The 17,802-nt window shown below is 37.0% G+C and overlaps 1 protein-coding gene and 1 long non-coding RNA gene across 21 annotated transcripts in view; one reads left to right on the top strand and one right to left on the bottom strand.

Moving 5' to 3' along the window:
* LOC131688755 (plasma membrane calcium-transporting ATPase 1) overlaps positions 1–17,802 on the bottom strand; it is a 163,631-nt gene that overhangs the window by 68,560 nt on the left and 77,269 nt on the right. Inside the window, exon 1 of one of the 20 annotated variants that reach the window (XM_058973261.1) lies at positions 16,646–16,798. The exons of the other annotated variants lie outside the window; for them this stretch is intronic. The gene's annotated coding sequence lies outside the window, so the exon portion shown is untranslated. Of the gene's footprint in view, positions 1–16,645; positions 16,799–17,802 lie in introns of those variants that run through there. 20 annotated transcript variants of the gene reach the window in all.
* On the top strand, positions 2,502–17,237 carry LOC131688757 (uncharacterized). Its single transcript, XR_009305298.1, has 3 exons — positions 2,502–2,627; positions 16,826–16,930; positions 17,003–17,237. It is a non-coding gene; the product is annotated as an uncharacterized LOC131688757 (long non-coding RNA).

Here is a 17,802-nt window from a genome sequence, read left to right as displayed (position 1 = left end):
CAAATTAACAATAGTGACGATAAATTTAGTTGATTGATAATTAGAATAATTACAAAACTCTTATTTTACTAGTGAAAAGTCATTTAGTACACTTAACTAAAAGATATCTGTACATACATCGAAAGGAAATTTTCTCAGCTTTCCAATGAAGCCCTGGTAATGGCGATATAAAGCATATTTTTTATTAAAGTCTTTTAAGAACTTGCAATTCATTTACAGGAAAAGTTTAGAAGTGATAGTACAACTAAACGAGAAGAAAATGTTGAAGAACAAATTATGAATCGTCCTAAAATCCAACATTTGGATAATATATATTGCTATAATCATAATTCATTATTTTGAGAAAATTAACAAAAACCTCATCAAAAACACTAACTTTAGACTACTTTACAACTAAAAGTTAATTAAAACTAAATAACTGAAAGATATGAGAATACAATTCAATAGAAAATTTTCTCACCTTTCCAATGAAACTAAAAGATTTAAAATACGAGGTATACTTTTTGAGTTAGAGTTGTTTTAAGATAAACTAGTTTTTTACACAAAAAGTTCAATAACTCTGTAACGGTTGAGATTTGATGGTATGTGTAGAACGATTTTTTTCTCCAAATATGACAGTAAATCACCCCTCGCGAGATTCTTAACCATGACCCAAACACCCTGTAGTAGATCTTGAAATGAATATCTCTGGGGCACACAAGTGTCAGGATCCAAATTCCTATATAAATGGGTCTTAGCGTTCACAAAGGGTTTGCTGTTTGAGAAATGGCTATCTCATTCAATAATACTATTCGTGATCATTTTAACCAGCACTGTGAGGCAGTGGAAATATTACGCTCAATATAAGATTTGACAAACTGCTCCATGCTGTGCAAACGCCGGCTTGCATTGAGGTATTTGATAGGCCAACAACAGAATCACCGCCCCATGTCATAATTATCTTTACAATTATGCAGACGAAACGGCAGAAGGAAATAACAATGATAAACACTTTAGTAGTATTCTATGTACTCTTGAATCTCCGCAATGCGCCAACCTAGAGATTTTGCAGTTGATGTTTCAACACGGAAGATTAGATTAGACAGGTAAGCACTCTCACGTGTTCTAAACTAACTGATGGTGACGATTGTTTCGACTATTTTTTGTAGAAAATCGATGACGACGAATATTGACATTTCCAGTTTTATCCGAAACGAACTCCCTAAATTATGATGATGAGTCAACGGCACGGACGAAACTGAACCCTGTGTATGAAAGTGTTTATTCTAAGCCACAATCAGAGCCAATTGTGTGCCGATCACTAGCGATAACAGCTCTATCAGTTCTGTCGTCGCCATACTAAAGGGCACTAGAGCGTGCGGCATACACGTTAGATAGCGCCGAGATAAGTTGGGACGTGCGACGCCAAACAGTCGACAACAAGATTGACTGCAAAGAGCAAACGCAGCGGGGCAATAAACGGGTGGTAGCCTATGACTACATCCTGGTAGATTCGAATAGGATTCTGTCTCAAAGAGGGCATCTGGTTGGATTGTGTCACAGTAGAGAAAACCCTGAGCGAGTCAGTCACAGCACACAGTTCGTCTGTGCAAAAATGTTATTAAATCATTTTGTGACCAAACAAGACCTAGCATTCGCTGCGGTGGTTAAACAATGTCGAGTGACTTCTCTTTCTCTATCAACAGCTGACGCATGTGACAAAATTTTCTTCTAAAGCTACTGTCGTTGATACACGGAATTTTGTCTGCTTTTTTTAAAATTTTCATTTTTAACATTTCTCTTGACCGATTGGAAGTTTAAAATACATATAACCCCACCAAAGGACAGGATTATCGTCTGATGGACGTCAAATACCGTCACTTGTCGGTAATTTGATATCGTAAATTCCCACAATGCGAATATTTCAAAATAAACCTGCGTTACCTTGCGATACGGTTATCCGTTGATCTGGTTGCATCGGGTAATTCTGGTTTGAACCGTTTGAATTTAGCCATTGGGAGGTCAAACAAGTTGTAACCGAAACCGACAGAAGCGTAGATTAATAAGTGCGACAATTTCGGGAACAAAAGAAACGGATTATGCAGTGATTTCACTCAATCTTGATTTTCCGCTACAAATGAGGCCAGAGGGTTACGCCAAGGAGACGCATGGTGATTGATGCGCAACTTTTCAAACCCACCCTAACCGACAGTGTCATTTAGGCAGAGGAAAGTCACTCGCCAGTTCGTTGTTCTTTCGAGACTAGCAGCTGTCCACTGGTTGGCAGGCAATGGGGCAATCTACGTCCAATGAGCCAAATGCAGATGGTACGAAGACTACAACACTGCTGCCGCGAAGAATCAGACGAGTCAAGTGTTTGTTTTTCAATCAAGTTGTTATCGTCTGGTTGGGGGATGGGTTAGGCCAGGCAGCAGCAGCAGCAGTAAGCTCGCACTCTGCGACTGTGACATCAGTTCGTGGTCATTTTTGGACACCTTCGCTTGGCTGCGCGTGAGTTGTTTCTTTTAAATGAGAAATCTATCAATTAGTGACGCTAGCTTGAGTGAACACACACACCGGACGCTCGTATTGGATGGTTAACGACCGCAGGTGCAAATATCTAGGGTTCTGTCGACAACGGATACAATGTGAGTGGAATAATTACTCTGTTCTATTAGATACCCAGTCACGTCAGGTGTCGTATATAGTAGTCTACTAATGTTAAGTTTAGATGTTTAACCTTGTGTCGGTTTCCATTGTTTAGAAAATGATTTTTCATAATATGATATATCCCACACAAACATCAAGACATAAAATTCATTCATTCATGCAATTCATGCATGAAGAGTACCTCATGGTACAAGAAGGAAAAACGACGTGTAGAACAACAAAAAAATCAGGCTGGTTAATTCGAATGCATTATGATCAATGAAATTCGTATTCATGCTGCAAAGTTGTCAAGTAAAAATATTCCAAAACTTATGTCATTTTAATAAATATATTTTGAATATTTTAATTACACCAGAAAATTAATGGTTTTGAGAAGAATTTGCAAGCATTTCGAGTTTTAGTCAACTTTTGTTTTGAACGGCATCACTGTGCAGCGGTACGTTCCGTGCCCTGTAACTCGAAACCCGAACCAAATTCTAGTGGACTCTTGTCCTTCTCCACGATTTTTTTAATCAATTTCTGTATGAAAATATGAGGAAATCAAACAAAATCAAAACAGCAACAAAACATAAAAAAGAAGATATTTATGGGTCGAAAGTTAAAGATCGAAATCAAGCATCCGGCAAATCTTGTAAGTAAAGGTTTATTCCGATGATGTCTAGCAGGATTCATATTTATCCATATAGTTAGTAGCGAAATTAAAAACACACGATTGTCCAACTTTTTTACTTTTAGAAAATGGGTTAATTTCCATTTGTTTTGAATGGTGATATTGCCACAGTAAATTGTTCTCTAGGATATAAAGAGAAAAAATTGAACATGGCTGTGAATTATTCCTCAAATTATATTTTCTTGTGAATTATTCAACGAAACTCGGAATATTATTCATGAATTATTTCAATCATCGTAAACAAGTCCAAAACATGTTTTCTCGTGAACTGTTTCACGAAACTCACAATATTATTCATGAATCCTTTCAACCATCATAAACTAATTCATGATATCTAATACATTTGTCACGAATGAATAAAAATAAAAGCTTATTAGTGTATACGTGAACTAATTCATGTTTCCTAATATATTAGTCACAACTCACCATTCGTGCTCGTGAAATAGTTCACAAAATCATGGAGTCTTATTCATGGAAACGTGAACTGGTTCATGATACCTAGTATAATAGTCACGCCTGACCATGCATACCCGTAAAATAATTCATAAAATTTATTTATTTATGAATTCGTGAACTGGTTCATGCTTCCTAGTATATGAATTACGATCTATCTTGAGTGCTTGTGATACCACAAAGTTATGTTCAGCGCCTAGCGACTATTAGGACCTCTCACATAGTTATTCATTTGATAAGGTTCAATGTGATGTTTGGACAGAAAAGGAAAACTATACACTCTCTCACTTATATAGCTGAGAGATTCCTCAGGCAATTTACATTTAGACACCAGAGCAATTTTTCACAATGGTGTATAAGCTTTTGCATGCATCCTTTTCAACAAAAAATCCTATTTTGTACAGCAAGACTATCCGAGAATAAGTTTGGGTGGGGGAGGGCTCGTATGATAAATTCGGTAAAAAGACACATTAAAAAAAATGTGGCGATATGGAGTGTTAGTATATTTTTTCAATTTCTGCATAATAATTACACAATTGAACAATGTTTCCTAAAAATTACATGACAAAAAACACTGAAAATTGAGCGAGTGACAGTGAATCTCCGGAGGCGCCACGTAAAAAACTTGTTGTTCAGAGTACATCATAATATCAAATCTACTGAACTACTTGTCTTCAAACATTGCATTTTTTCGAAGTTTAATTTTCAACAATTTGCGGAGAACATTCAGGAAAAAATTTTGTTCAAATGATATATTATTGTATGAAAAGTGACTGAATCGACTAACACGTTTTTATTTTCACCCAAAGTACCTTAGGTTCCTTTGAATGAAATAAATAGTTCTGCTCGCAAAAACAATATACACTAAATAAAGCCAATTTTTTTTTTTTTGTGAACAAAAACCTTAAAAGAAAGAACACATTTTAAGGTTTGCTTGATAACTTTTAACAATTTTATGTAATTCATACTATTTGCAGTGAAAAACACATTTTTTTATGAAATATAAATTTACTTTCTATTTCAAATCAAAATGCTCATAACCAATTTTTCACCATGTAGTCATTTTCAAGATATTTTAAATTTTGTTACAACAGATATAATAATTTCGTTCCATTACGACCTTTTCATAAGTTATTCGCGTTTCTTCATCAAGAATAATGGGGTTTTCAGAATGCACATACAATTTCCTGTAACTTTCCTTCTGACATCAAAGTGATATTGTAAACCATTTTGAAATCTACATAAATACAATTAAACTATTGTTCAACTTTATAGTTGAAGCGTCAGACTAGATAGTTTAATCATATATTCACTGTTTTCTTTAATAATTTATTTCTCTTCAAGCATGTGTTGAGAAATCAAAAGTAAAAACAAATGGGTTTTTATTGTAAGTTGATTTTAAAATATTTTTTTGTTTTTGTTTGAAATGCCACAACTCTTTTTTGGTGTACACACACAGAAAAACGTTTTCGTGGTAGTTCTTGTTAGGTTTGCTGTTAAAAATACGATATTTGAACCTTTTTGCCTTTCTCAATAGAAAGGTATTGCAATTGCTCTGAAAACCGACTTTTTAACGGAGGCCCGGAGGGCCGAGTGACATATACCATTCGATTCAGTTCGTCGAGTTCGGCAAATGTCTGTGTGTGTGTATGTATGTGTGTGTGTATGTATGTGTGTGTGTATGTGCGTCTGTGTGTGTGTACGCGAACACAATCTCACTCACTTTTCTCAGAGATGGATGAACCGATTTTTACAAACTTAGTCCCAAATGAAAGGTGCAACGTTCCCATAGGCTGCTATTGAATTTCTAATGGATCCGACTTCCGGTTCCGGAATTACAGGGTGATGAGTACGATCACGCAGAAAACGTCGATTTTAAGAAATTCTGCAATGAATGTATAATGGTGAAAAATTTTCCAAAATGTGACCACAACTGCTTCGATTTGTAGTACTAGGTCATTAACAGCCATTCAAAGTCTCTTTGGTCACATTGGCCACCATCATCGGTTCCGGAAGCCCCGGCGGAAGTATCCAAATTCAGAGTAACAGTCACATCGGTTTCTCGGAGGTGGCTAGACCGAATCAACCAAACTTAGTCTCAAATGAAAGATGTTGCGTCCCCGTAAATGGCTATTAAATTTTATCCCCAACCGACTTCCGGTTCCGGAGTTACGGGTTGTGGCGTGCGATCACATAGCAAATTGTGATTCAAACCGATACCCCGATGGAAGCAAAAAAGGTAAAAATTTCGCTAAAATGTCTCTCAAATAACTTAACTTTGCAGTTCTAGGTCACCGACGGCCAAACAAACTTTCGTTGACTACATTGACCACTATAGACGGTTCCGGAAGTGCCCGGGAAAAGCGGCCATCTTTCATAACTAGCAAACTCATATCAGTTTCTCGGAAATGGTTGGGCCGATTTTCACAAACTTAGTCCCAAATGATAGCTCTATTATCCCCACAGATGTCTGTAAAATTTCGCACGGATCGCTTGTATGGTTCCGGAAATATAGACTGAACGGTCCGGTCACACATGAAATTCCCATATAAGCCGGAACTCAAAATTTTTTTCAAAGGGGGGACCCCATGAAATTTCAAAAATCGAATTCGTATTTTTGATGCCAAACATCTTTAAAATGCATGAAACGTCGAGATTTTATGTTATCACGAAATTTTTTTTTTTTTTTTGGAAATCGACTTTTTGGGACTTTGCCGATTTTGCACCTTTTTGCCTTTCTCAATAGAAAGGTATTGCAATTGCTCTGAAAACCGACTTTTTAACGGAGGCCCGGAGGGCCGAGTGACATATACCATTCGATTCAGTTCGTCGAGTTCGGCAAATGTCTGTGTGTGTATGTATGTGTGTGTGTATGTATGTGTGTGTGTATGTGCGTCTGTGTGTGTGTACGCGAACACAATCTCACTCACTTTTCTCAGAGATGGATGAATCGAATTTTACAAACTTAGTCCCAAATGAAAGGCGCAACGTTCCCATAGGCTGCTATTGAATTTCTAATGGATCCGACTTCCGGTTCCGGAATTACAGGGTGATGAGTACGATCACGCAGAAAATGTCGATTTTAAGAAATTCTGCAATGAATGTATAATGGTGAAATTTTTTCCAAAATGTGACCACAACTGCTTCGATTTGTAGTACTAGGTCATTAACAGCCATTCAAAGTCTCTTTGGTCACATTGGCCACCATCATCGGTTCCGGAAGCCCCGGCGGAAGTATCCAAATTCAGAGTAACAGTCACATCGGTTTCTCGGAGATGGCTAGACCGATTCGACTAAACTTGACCTCAAATGAAAGGTATTGCGTCCCCGTAAGTGGCTATTAAATTTTATCCCCAACCGACTTCCGGTTCCGGAGTTACGGGTTGTGGCGTGCGATCACATAGCAAATTGTGATTCAAACCGATACCCCGATGGAAGCAAAAAAGGTAAAAATTTCGCTAAAATGTCTCTCAAATAACTTAACTTTGCAGTTCTAGGTCACCGACGGCCAAACAAACTTTCGTTGACTACATTGACCACCATAGACGGTTCCAGAAGTGCCCGGGAAAAGCGGCCATCTTTCATAACTAGCAAACTCATATCAGTTTCTCGAAAATGGTTGGGCCGATTTTCACAAACTTAGTCCCAAATGATAGCTATATTATCCCCACAGATGTCTGTAAAATTTCGCACGGATCGCTTGTATGGTTCCGGAAATATAGACTGAACGGTCCGGTCACACATGAAATTCCCATATAAGCCGGAACTCAAAATTTTTTTTCAAAGGGGGGACCCCATGAAATTTCAGAAATCGAATTCGTATTTTTGATGCCAAACATCTTTAAAATGCATGAAACGTCGAGATTTAATGTTATCTCGAAAAATTTTTTTATAAAAATCGACTTTTTGGGACTTTGCCGATTTCGCACCTTTTTTCAGTTCAATATTACCGTGGCTGTTTTTTCTTTTTCAAAATTTTAGAACTCGAATAATGATTTATTTTCCTGTATATAGTTGTCATGTGATGTATGATAATAAAATGTAATATATGCATTTAAAAGTTTTTAATGAGTATAAACAACGCACACATTCTCGTGATTCATGATTGAGAAAGGCACAATTGCACCGCTAGGTGGATTAAAATAGGTTTTTTAGCTTGTTTTTAAACGCTGCATGCAGAAACTTCTACGCCCGATTAAATATTGCTCTTGACTCAAAATGTTTAGTCTTTCATGTTCACCGGCACAGTATACAGTTTGAACGGAATCGAAGATGGTTATTCACGATTTAAGGGCGAATCCTGGTGGAATTTCACAGCTTCGAGTCCACCATTTTTATAATGATGAAAACCTTGATTGTCTGTCAGCAGTTGCAAATTTCTTGCCAGAACATCAGTTTCCGTACAAATTTATCGACGAAAACCAACTTGAATTTGCTGGAGATTGCATCCCGCACTGTGGCCAGATACAACTTTGGTCCAGGAACCCGCCCGAAATCCATCTTGACATAGGTTTTGTCGTCCATAAGCAGGCATCTTCTGTTTTTGAACAAGGGTGTGCTGGAGATAGACCCTGAATTTAGCATACTCTACGAGGCGACTGGTAGGATGCATTATACGAACTATCAGCTGTAGCGACTAGTTCGTTGAACTCTTCCATTTCCCTTGCAGTTCACTAGTATCTGTGCGCGTGTGTCAATTGAATTGAAAAAAAAAAAATCTCAGTAAAGAAACTGTATAACGCTACTATAAGTATTTTTTTTATCGAAATTTAGGTTCAGGACCACCACAGAAAATTTCTATACAAACTGACACCAAAATGATATCAAGATGGTGCAAAATTTATTGAAGTGGGTGCCAAACTATTTTTATACAATTGTTACGCTACTATTACCAGAATACTATAGCATGAAATTCCTTGAAAGCTACAAATATTGATATTGGGGTATCCCGGGACTAGTTGGCCGTTGCGGAAAATTGGTGGAATCCTCTTTTCTACGTTTCTATTAGGCATATAGCGCTGCCTCTCGTTGTGTAACGCAAGTAATGTGAAACACATTATCCAATGTGTTTTTGTTACAAAAGAATTTGTTTTGTAGAAGTTGTGGGAGATATTGTGTTTTAGAGCATACTATGTAAATTTTCTTAATTTTAAACATTTTGTGTTATTTAAAGTGATATTAATCTATTCCCCGAATGATAATATTTTTCGATTGTGCGCAGAAAAAGTTTCAATCTCCGTACAGATAATACAGATATGCTTAAACGAAAGTAATTTTTAAATTCTTGTTAATAAAATATGTGGGGCAAGTTGGCACTACTATTTACAGTCACTCCAAAGTAAGAGAATCTTTTTTTTCGTATATCTTGTAAATGCAGTGGACATTTACTTCAGCCAATCGCCCGAAGAATTGAAAAAATTTGTTTTTGAATATGGAGTACGCGTCGAAGTCAAAATACCGGGGTATTGAGACTGAAATATAATGACAAGCGTCGAATAATATACAGTTTTGTTGAAATTACAATCAGCACATTTCATAAGGACCCGTGATGTAATTGATTTTTTATTGTATTCCTTATATTCTGACATTACGCTATCTTACCCCATATATACCGCCAACTTATCCCGGGGCTGGGATAAGTTGGCGGCTTTTCCACATCACATATTTTTGTTTCTAAAAATGCATCAAATTTTAATAAAACTCAGAGATGTTGCCAACATGTAACGTATTCTATTTTGCAAGATCTACCTAAATTAAATAAGTTAAAAATGAAAACGGAAAACACAGCTAACTAGCCCCGGTCTCCCCTACTCATCATTTTTGCATTTGACGTCGGATGATTTTTTCAGTAATAAGCATCACTAAAACAAATAGAAAAATAATATAGATGATACGAAATTAAAGAAGAGAAGTGTTACCTCAAATAAAAAGTCATTAAAGGGCTTACAAAAACGAGTAGGATTTGTGGCTCATGTTATTTGCTGTCATAGAAAAATAGGAGTTGATCCGTAGCTTTCCTCCCAATGGAATGAAATTAGGAATTTAGTCGTGATATATTCGATTTTTTACATGTGCCTGACATAAAACTTTATTCAATCAGGGTTCGATATTTTACCTGAATTTCAATCCAAGGATGTCAGAACCAAATTTAGTACTCTAACTTCACAAATTATGAGTAATACTACAGTTTTCAAGGAATTTTATGTAATGTGTCTTATGATGGTAGAATAACAATTGTGTAACATGCTTGTTGGTTTCAAACCACAAAATCCAAAAAAAAGCGAGGATTTAAATTTGTATTGTCCATCGCATAAATGCAGCTTTCAAAAAAAAAATTGCTTGCTACATTAGTTCACAAAGTTGTAGTATCAATTTTATGATTTGAACACACTGTCGCTTGTTGAGGAGTACGAGAAATACATTGGGGTCCCTGGAATCTGAATCGTTATTCGCAACATCCGGGATCGGTCACCTCATGCATGCAATCATTGTCGGTGATCAACGATTACTTGAGAAGCACGCGAACCCATCGACCAATATCGCCGCCCATCGTCGTAAATCGATATTCATTGTGGGAGGCGTGAGGTGTGCTTTTTCTCCCTCGCTCAAAGTGCCGCGATCTATTTTGAGAATCAAGAAACAATATATGCCGTGACGGCGCCGGTGGTTGAGTGGTAAGCGTGACCGCCACTCATTCCAGTTGGCCTGGGTTCAATTCCAGCCGAGGTCGTTGAGATTTTTCTGAGGTGAAAAAATCTGTGGTCACGTCTTCCTTCGGAAGGGAAGTAAAGCCGTTGGTCCCCGGTCCATGAAATTGGTGGATCGATATCTAGTCCAGGTAGTGGAATCACCTCTCTGGCGTCGGTAAAGAAGAAGTATATCCAACTTCTACTAACAAAAATATCCTCCTCCCGTGATAATTGTGGAGTGCGCAGTAGTATATACGGCCTCTAGCAAAAGCAAGTATCGGACTAACAATTCCTTCCCTTTCCTTCCGCGATCTACGTTCGGGCGCCGGTATTGATCAGAAACACTTTAGGATTACCAGGAGTTGCACATTGAAAGATGTTTCGCTAATCCCAAGCATAATTATCTACTGATTCCCTGTGCAACTTCAGCTAGTCCCAATCGATAACGAAGTAGCAGCCAGGGGTGGTCGCACAAGCTCAAGCTCAAGAAACAATATATGCCGTGTTTCCCGGGGTAGCAAAATTTCCCTCATCATTCGTAAATATAGAGCTGAACAAAAAACCGTATCATGTAGCTTAGAAACTTCGAAATCTGCATTAAAAAAAATCAGTGATGACTAGAGTGGCAAGAAAAAAGTTTATCGTACTTGAACCGGATTTTAAAAATACAAGCAAAATCAAAATATTTAAGCCAATGCTCCAACTACAACCTGAACCACTCGCACAACTCATTTGAAAATATAGCGATTTTCAGTTTCACTGAATTACCATGTTTTATTTCAATAAAATATATCGAAAAAAGTTGCAATAGTAGTTCATTGCATTAAGTATAGTTAATTATATCTTTTTATTCTAGCTTTTCTTACTATTTATTCTTATTCATGGTTCAGGAATCAATGAGTTTAAGCCACTAGCTGATTCGCATTGTCTTGGCTTGAAGATTATTTTTAATAGTCTTATAAGTCTCTTGAAATAACATCACCATGATGATCTATGAGTACTGCGTTCAATTTTGATATTTTCCGGACACACGCTAATATTTTACGAACAGTTGCGGGTATTCCGGGTTCCGGTTCCCAGGACCGATGGATTTTTAATTCCTTTGTCAAACGGCACATTTAAAACATCAACTTGATCGTCTATAAGGAATGCAATAACATTTGATGCCTTCCGTACCCCACATTTTAAGACCGATTCATGGAACATTTTGTTATAATACATTACCACACTATTTGTAAAATGATAGTCTGTTCTAATGATCTTGCCACTTCTAGTTTCCCGATCTGTATACTTCACATTCTTGCTCTCACTGGAGTACTATGGCTCTAAATTTGCAGAACTTTCCCTACCCAGTAATCTCTAGCTAATTTAATGTCGTTAAAATGTATGTAAAATGATATGTATTGAGACGAACCGTAATCAACGAATGACTCAAGCGGTTAAAGCTGGAATAATACAAACGAACAAACAACTAGGTTCCGGATATCGAAAATGTAAAAATCCACAAATGGGAAAAATGTTGGTCAAGTTTGGATTTTAGTATCTAACTAGCGTCAATTTGGTAATGGTTAAGTTAACTAGCATTAAGTTGTTGTTAGTTACTGATGAAGAGAATCCAAAACAAGCATAGTATCAGGCGTTCGGTTTTTATACCAAAAGACGATTCCGGTTCATATTCCTCGTCGGCAAACAGAAATTCTGTGTTTACTATCGAGACACCCCACTTGATGTCAGCCAGTTGATTAGCGTTCATGCAAGACGTGTGATTTTTTGGATTTTAGTGCCTCATTAGCAATAATTTGGTGCTGGTTTGGACTTATCTAACTAGCATCCAACTCTGGTTTTAGTTACTGAAGAAGAGAATCCAGAACACAAAAAACTAAAAAATACTAATAAACTGAAATTCTTAGCAATAGCCATGATTCAAGAACTAAAAAAAAATTTCGTTCCGCAAACCGGTTACCGGAATACCCGAAACCGGTCGTAATAGGTCTACAGTAGTCCTTATAGCTACAACTAAAAATCTATTCGATGTGTCATATGATAAGAGTGTAGGGAAATCCGGAACTGGATTTCAGAGTTTTCGAAAGCGGTCAATTTCAACACGTGTCCGGATTTCATTAGTTGTGATTGCAGTTCTCATGAATCATCAAGGGTACGAAATGTGATGTGCTCATATGGCATAGACATACTAAACGTCTTCGCCTTCGGTTCTAGAAACCAGATTCTGGGAAATTGTTAATCGGTCTAAAGTGTCCACATGGGCCCATGTTATCATCGTATATTGCTTTTGCAAATGATATTCGGTCCAGATTTCGAAATCCCTGAAACTGGCCACAAATGTTCATACTGTTTATAGTAATACGTTATTAAATTTACTGCATCTTGCATTATTTATTTAAATAACGCAATGATTTTGATAAAAACATGGGTCTTGTACAAATGAAGTTCGTAAAAGACCATTTTCATGAAGCTTCAAGAAAGCTTTCAACTGTTAATATATTCATTAGAAATCCTATAAGCAGTGGATCATTTGTAACAATTAAAATTATGAATATATAGATTTCTTGAGTGTCCAATATGGACATTGGCAAGTATGACATAGAAATTTATGTTCTGTCACGAAATGCTTTTATTTAGAAAATTACGCAAGAAACGAAATAATTTAATACTACGTATAGAATAAAATCTATTTCACACTAAATAGTAATAAAAGTGGGCAAAACCGTTCGCAATCTTATAGAAGCGCATGGTCACACCAAATCGCTTCGGAGTTTTCGGTCCACTTATTATTTTATTTACAAAACATAAGTGCACCGAAGACTCGGTCAATACGATAAAAACGAGCGCTATTATCATACTTTGAAGGAATTTTGTTTAAAATGTGCAATCAATATCAGTTTTTGTTCTCATTTGTAGAGGCTTTATAGCATTACGACATTTTAGCTTAATTTAATACTATGTGCAGCGGCGGTGGTCGACTAACTTTGACCGTGTTCCTTATCATCTAATTTTCGTATGCCCGATTCGTTAGCATCAGACCTACCGATGAAAACGAACCAGCATGGTAATGTGGTTTAGATTATTTCCTATCATATTTTATTGCACGCCGTAGTATATTTCTCGAAATTGCACATTTTATGTCGTATGTAATAGCGCACATGTTCGTTGATTAGATGGCATTCGCCTAGTGACGTCAATGGAGTTGACATATATTTAGATTGAACGAACTATTTTAGTTTTAGTAAGTCGACGAATTTGTGCTTCGTATTCGCATGCAATGATTATGGAATTTTCTCTTTAGGGAGAAATATAACATATTTGTTAGTATACGGCCGTCAGAATAAAACATGCAACATGCGGGAGAAATATGCGTGGCTTTATCTACGACAAGTTGCAAAGCATGTTTTATAACAATTAATTATAATATTAGGTGCATGCAGCAATACTTGATTCAATTAAATCTTGATAATACTCGTTATATTACATTCATTAAATGTATTATAGTTACATCAATTATATACTTCACATTTATTAATTTCATTATATGCACTGTTAATTAATATTTTGGCACATAAATTTTATTTAATACATTTATTACAATTACAATTTTTATTATTAATAATACATTCACTGTTTTTGAATCATCCCATTGCATTAGATGCATCACACCGTTCGACAAACGGCCAAGATCATAGAATTTCAAAATCGTAAACGAATGTCAAAACAGTAACATTGAAGATTCTTTCCAACATACACAACGCATTTTCTGAGGCCCCGTCCCCACAATCACGCCACCTGGTGACTAGTATACCCTTTTTTTTTTATCAAATTGTGATTTTTATTTTTGACACCGTTGATCTGCCGTCAGGGGACCATTCATAAATTACGTAACGCTTTTAGGGGGAGGGGAGGGGGTACAACAAGTTGTGACATGTTGTGACATAGGGGGGAGGGGGAGTTAGCTAGATCGTTACGTAACATGTTTTCACCGAAGAAAAAAAATTTTTTTCTAGGAATTTGTTACGTAACAGGGGAGGGGGGGATGAAGAAATTTGTGGCAATTTGTTACATGGGGGGAGTCACGTTTGGGCAATTTTTGCGTTACGTAATTTATGAATGGTCCCCAGGATGAGGGGGTGAAATACTTTCGACGCAACAGGTTTTTTAATTAAATAATTCTCCTAGAAGTAATTATGGAGAGATAACTTTTCAAACAAATTTAGATAAATGCTCGATGCCTTCAGCAATGTTATGGAAAATGGCATACAACTCTAATGAAGACGTTACATACAACTTTAATGATGGCGTTAAAAGACGATATTTATTAAGTTTCTCTTAAATCTAGTTTTCATCAATACATTATTTTAAGCTTTAGAAACTCATACATTGGATAAAAATGTGTATTATATCGTACTAAATAACTTTGCAAAAGGTTAAACAAATTTCAGAGTTATGAATTAAACGTTTGCGACCACACCTGGTTGCCACTCCGTTTATGGTCTGGACTAGCTGAAGTTGCACATAGTAGCAATGAATGATAATGCCTGGGAGTGGAAAATCATCCTTCAATGTACAACTTGGCAATTCCAAGCGTTCAATGCGGGTGCCGGTCAAGCCCGAACGTAGAACGCACCAGCAGCCGGCAACGCTCAATGTATGGTGGCAGCTCCGTCGGAATGCGCCACGGTAAAGACCAACGAGAGTAAAACGAAAGAATCTTGCTTGCACTGTTTCAATTCTGTTATACCAGTTGCTCGTATGAGACACCAGGTTGAAACTGAGACCTCAAGGACAGGTCGAACAAGCAAAAAATATTAGTTATTCTTATGATGACGCCGAGGTTTCTATTCACCTTTGTTCTGACATAGGAGTAATGATCTCTGAAAGTCTATTGCATGTCTAGAAGGAGACCGTCTCTGACGACTGACACTCACTCGAGCTATTCCATAGAAATAGTGTATTGGATTATTGTTGTTTTTTCTGTAAAAAAAAAATCACAAAGCGTCCCACAAATGAAAAAATTGCGATAACACCAATCACATAAATCTGCTATGGACCGTACATTGAAAAACCGTTTGAGGTCGTTAACATATATGGGCGACCAAAACATAAAAGTCGCAATAGTAGAAAATACTTCGTAATATCCGTTCCCAATATATTAGAGTAGTGATTCTCAATCTGGGTCCGCAAACCCCTAGGGGGGGGGCGTGAAGTCGTCCGCGAAGAAAAATATATTTTCCGAGTGCATATTGAAATTTCAAATCTTGTTTCCTAACAAACTGAAAATAACGTATTGATAGCATATAAAATCGATGATTATCCGGGGCGTCCGCAGCAACCCAGGGCGATTTCTAAGGGGTCCGTGGTACGAAAAAGGTTGAGAACCGCTGTATTAGAATGTAAAAATCGGGTACATATTTCAAATGTAACCTTCTGCATAAAAACCGGGCGATTTGTTCCGCCGCCGCAGCAATCCGTTTAAAAATTGCCGAATTTTATCAATGTGTTGCATATGATGCACTTGTACGCTAATTTAACAACAACTATTGGAATTTTATAACTATATTAGGTTTTATGCACATTTACTGTAAAATTTCCGATCTCAATTTATGTTCTGGAAATTAAGTTGAAATTTTTTATCAACTATCTTGGTTATGTCTATTAGAAGAATAACAAATTCGCGAGAAACACTTGAATGTTGAAAAAATGACTTTATTATAAAAACGGGAATATTGTCGCCGATAAAATCGATGTCACCAACGTTTGCTACATTTTCGCAGTTGTTGGCCAAATCGATCAGGTGCGAGTGATCTCTGACCTAGACCGCTGCTGGTTCCACTTCTGAAGTACTGATCTCGGAAACTCATCCGTTTTCTACTATTGCACCTACTTTTAATGTTAACAATCACGCTGCAGACAATATTAAATATTCACTTCTTCCCTAAACACACTTTTCTATTTGATTGCACATACACTGGGTTTATTTTGAAAATTTTGACTACGCAACCTTTTAATAAAGAAACAATCCGAGACACATCAACTTACTACTACGTGTGTGTTACTAGAACACTCGCATAGCGTAAAACCGACCGGGATTCCAACATTTGCGCTAAGTAAATCCGAAAAAAATGAATATCTATGAGGAAAAACCCCCAATAAAAAAGAACAACAAAAAACCTACTTGTAGGCGACAATTCAGTATAAGTACTATTCCGTGCAGCAAAACTCGTCGTTTCCCTCTCTGTTTCATTTTGCATTACGCTTTATCGACAGTTTAGGCACAACGTTAACTCGTCACGAACATCTGTAGTGGAATATCAATGGCCTAGCCATCACAGAACACTGATAACTTCTTCCAAAGTTGCAGGTTTTTCGAAACGGCATGGAAAAAAGTAGCACACGACCAACGATATAACAGCCCCGATTTCCAACGAGATACCAGCAGCGCTATGGAACAACTAAGCACGTAACGGAGTGGAGCTACTAAATTGCTAAGCGTGTTTAATTGCAATTCAAAGAATTTCTTTCTTCGTTGCAGATGTGAACCGGTTTGTGTCATAGAAAATCACATTGCAGAAAGAAGTAACTTTTCGAGCGTCACTGAATGTAGAAGTGAACGAGAGACCATACCGACTAATGAATACTAATACAGTATGGTATTTGTGTACTGACCGATGCCGGCAGAGCGAAGACGCACTGTATGGGAATGTCAACATTGTGGTGGTCATGGTTGAGCTACATCACGTACGATCGATAAGGTATCAAAATTATAATCAGCAGAATTAGTTGGCGATTGAAAGCTTAAACATCACACTTAATTCACGAATGGCAAATTGATAAAGTAAACGAAGAACAAGCCAATTTCTGTCATAATTTGTCGCTGATAGGGAATGTGATTATTGACGCAGATTCTGTTTTATACAGATGGTGTGGCCATAAAAGACGATCACTGTGTCGCACATTGAAATACATGCTGAGATTGTTTCGCGTTGCATCTCTAATCAATAACTGACGCAAAGCGGCTCTGATTTACGTCAACAATATTGTCCAGAGAGAGGTAAAACTTAACAACTAAACGGAAGATGACATGTTTAGCGGTATCGTGACTCTTCACACTTTGCGCACAATTCATACAGTCTGTAGAACACAATTTTTCCAGTGTGGAAATTGCCGGTCGCTGTATTGTTTGGTGCGGAAGTTATGAATGAATTCTTCCGATAACATTGTGGTTTATGGGTTTATTAGAAAGTTATATCAAATATCTTTCTACCGAGGCACTACGTAATTTACCTTATCCTTTTTATGCATGTATATGAAGTACGGATTCTGAAAAGGTAA

This window comes from Topomyia yanbarensis, chromosome 3 (genome assembly GCF_030247195.1).
Source record: "Topomyia yanbarensis strain Yona2022 chromosome 3, ASM3024719v1, whole genome shotgun sequence".
Taxonomy (NCBI): Eukaryota; Metazoa; Arthropoda; class Insecta; order Diptera; family Culicidae; genus Topomyia; species Topomyia yanbarensis.
The sequence above is the reverse complement of the archived record's forward strand: the minus strand, read 5'-3'. Positions and strand labels throughout refer to the sequence as shown.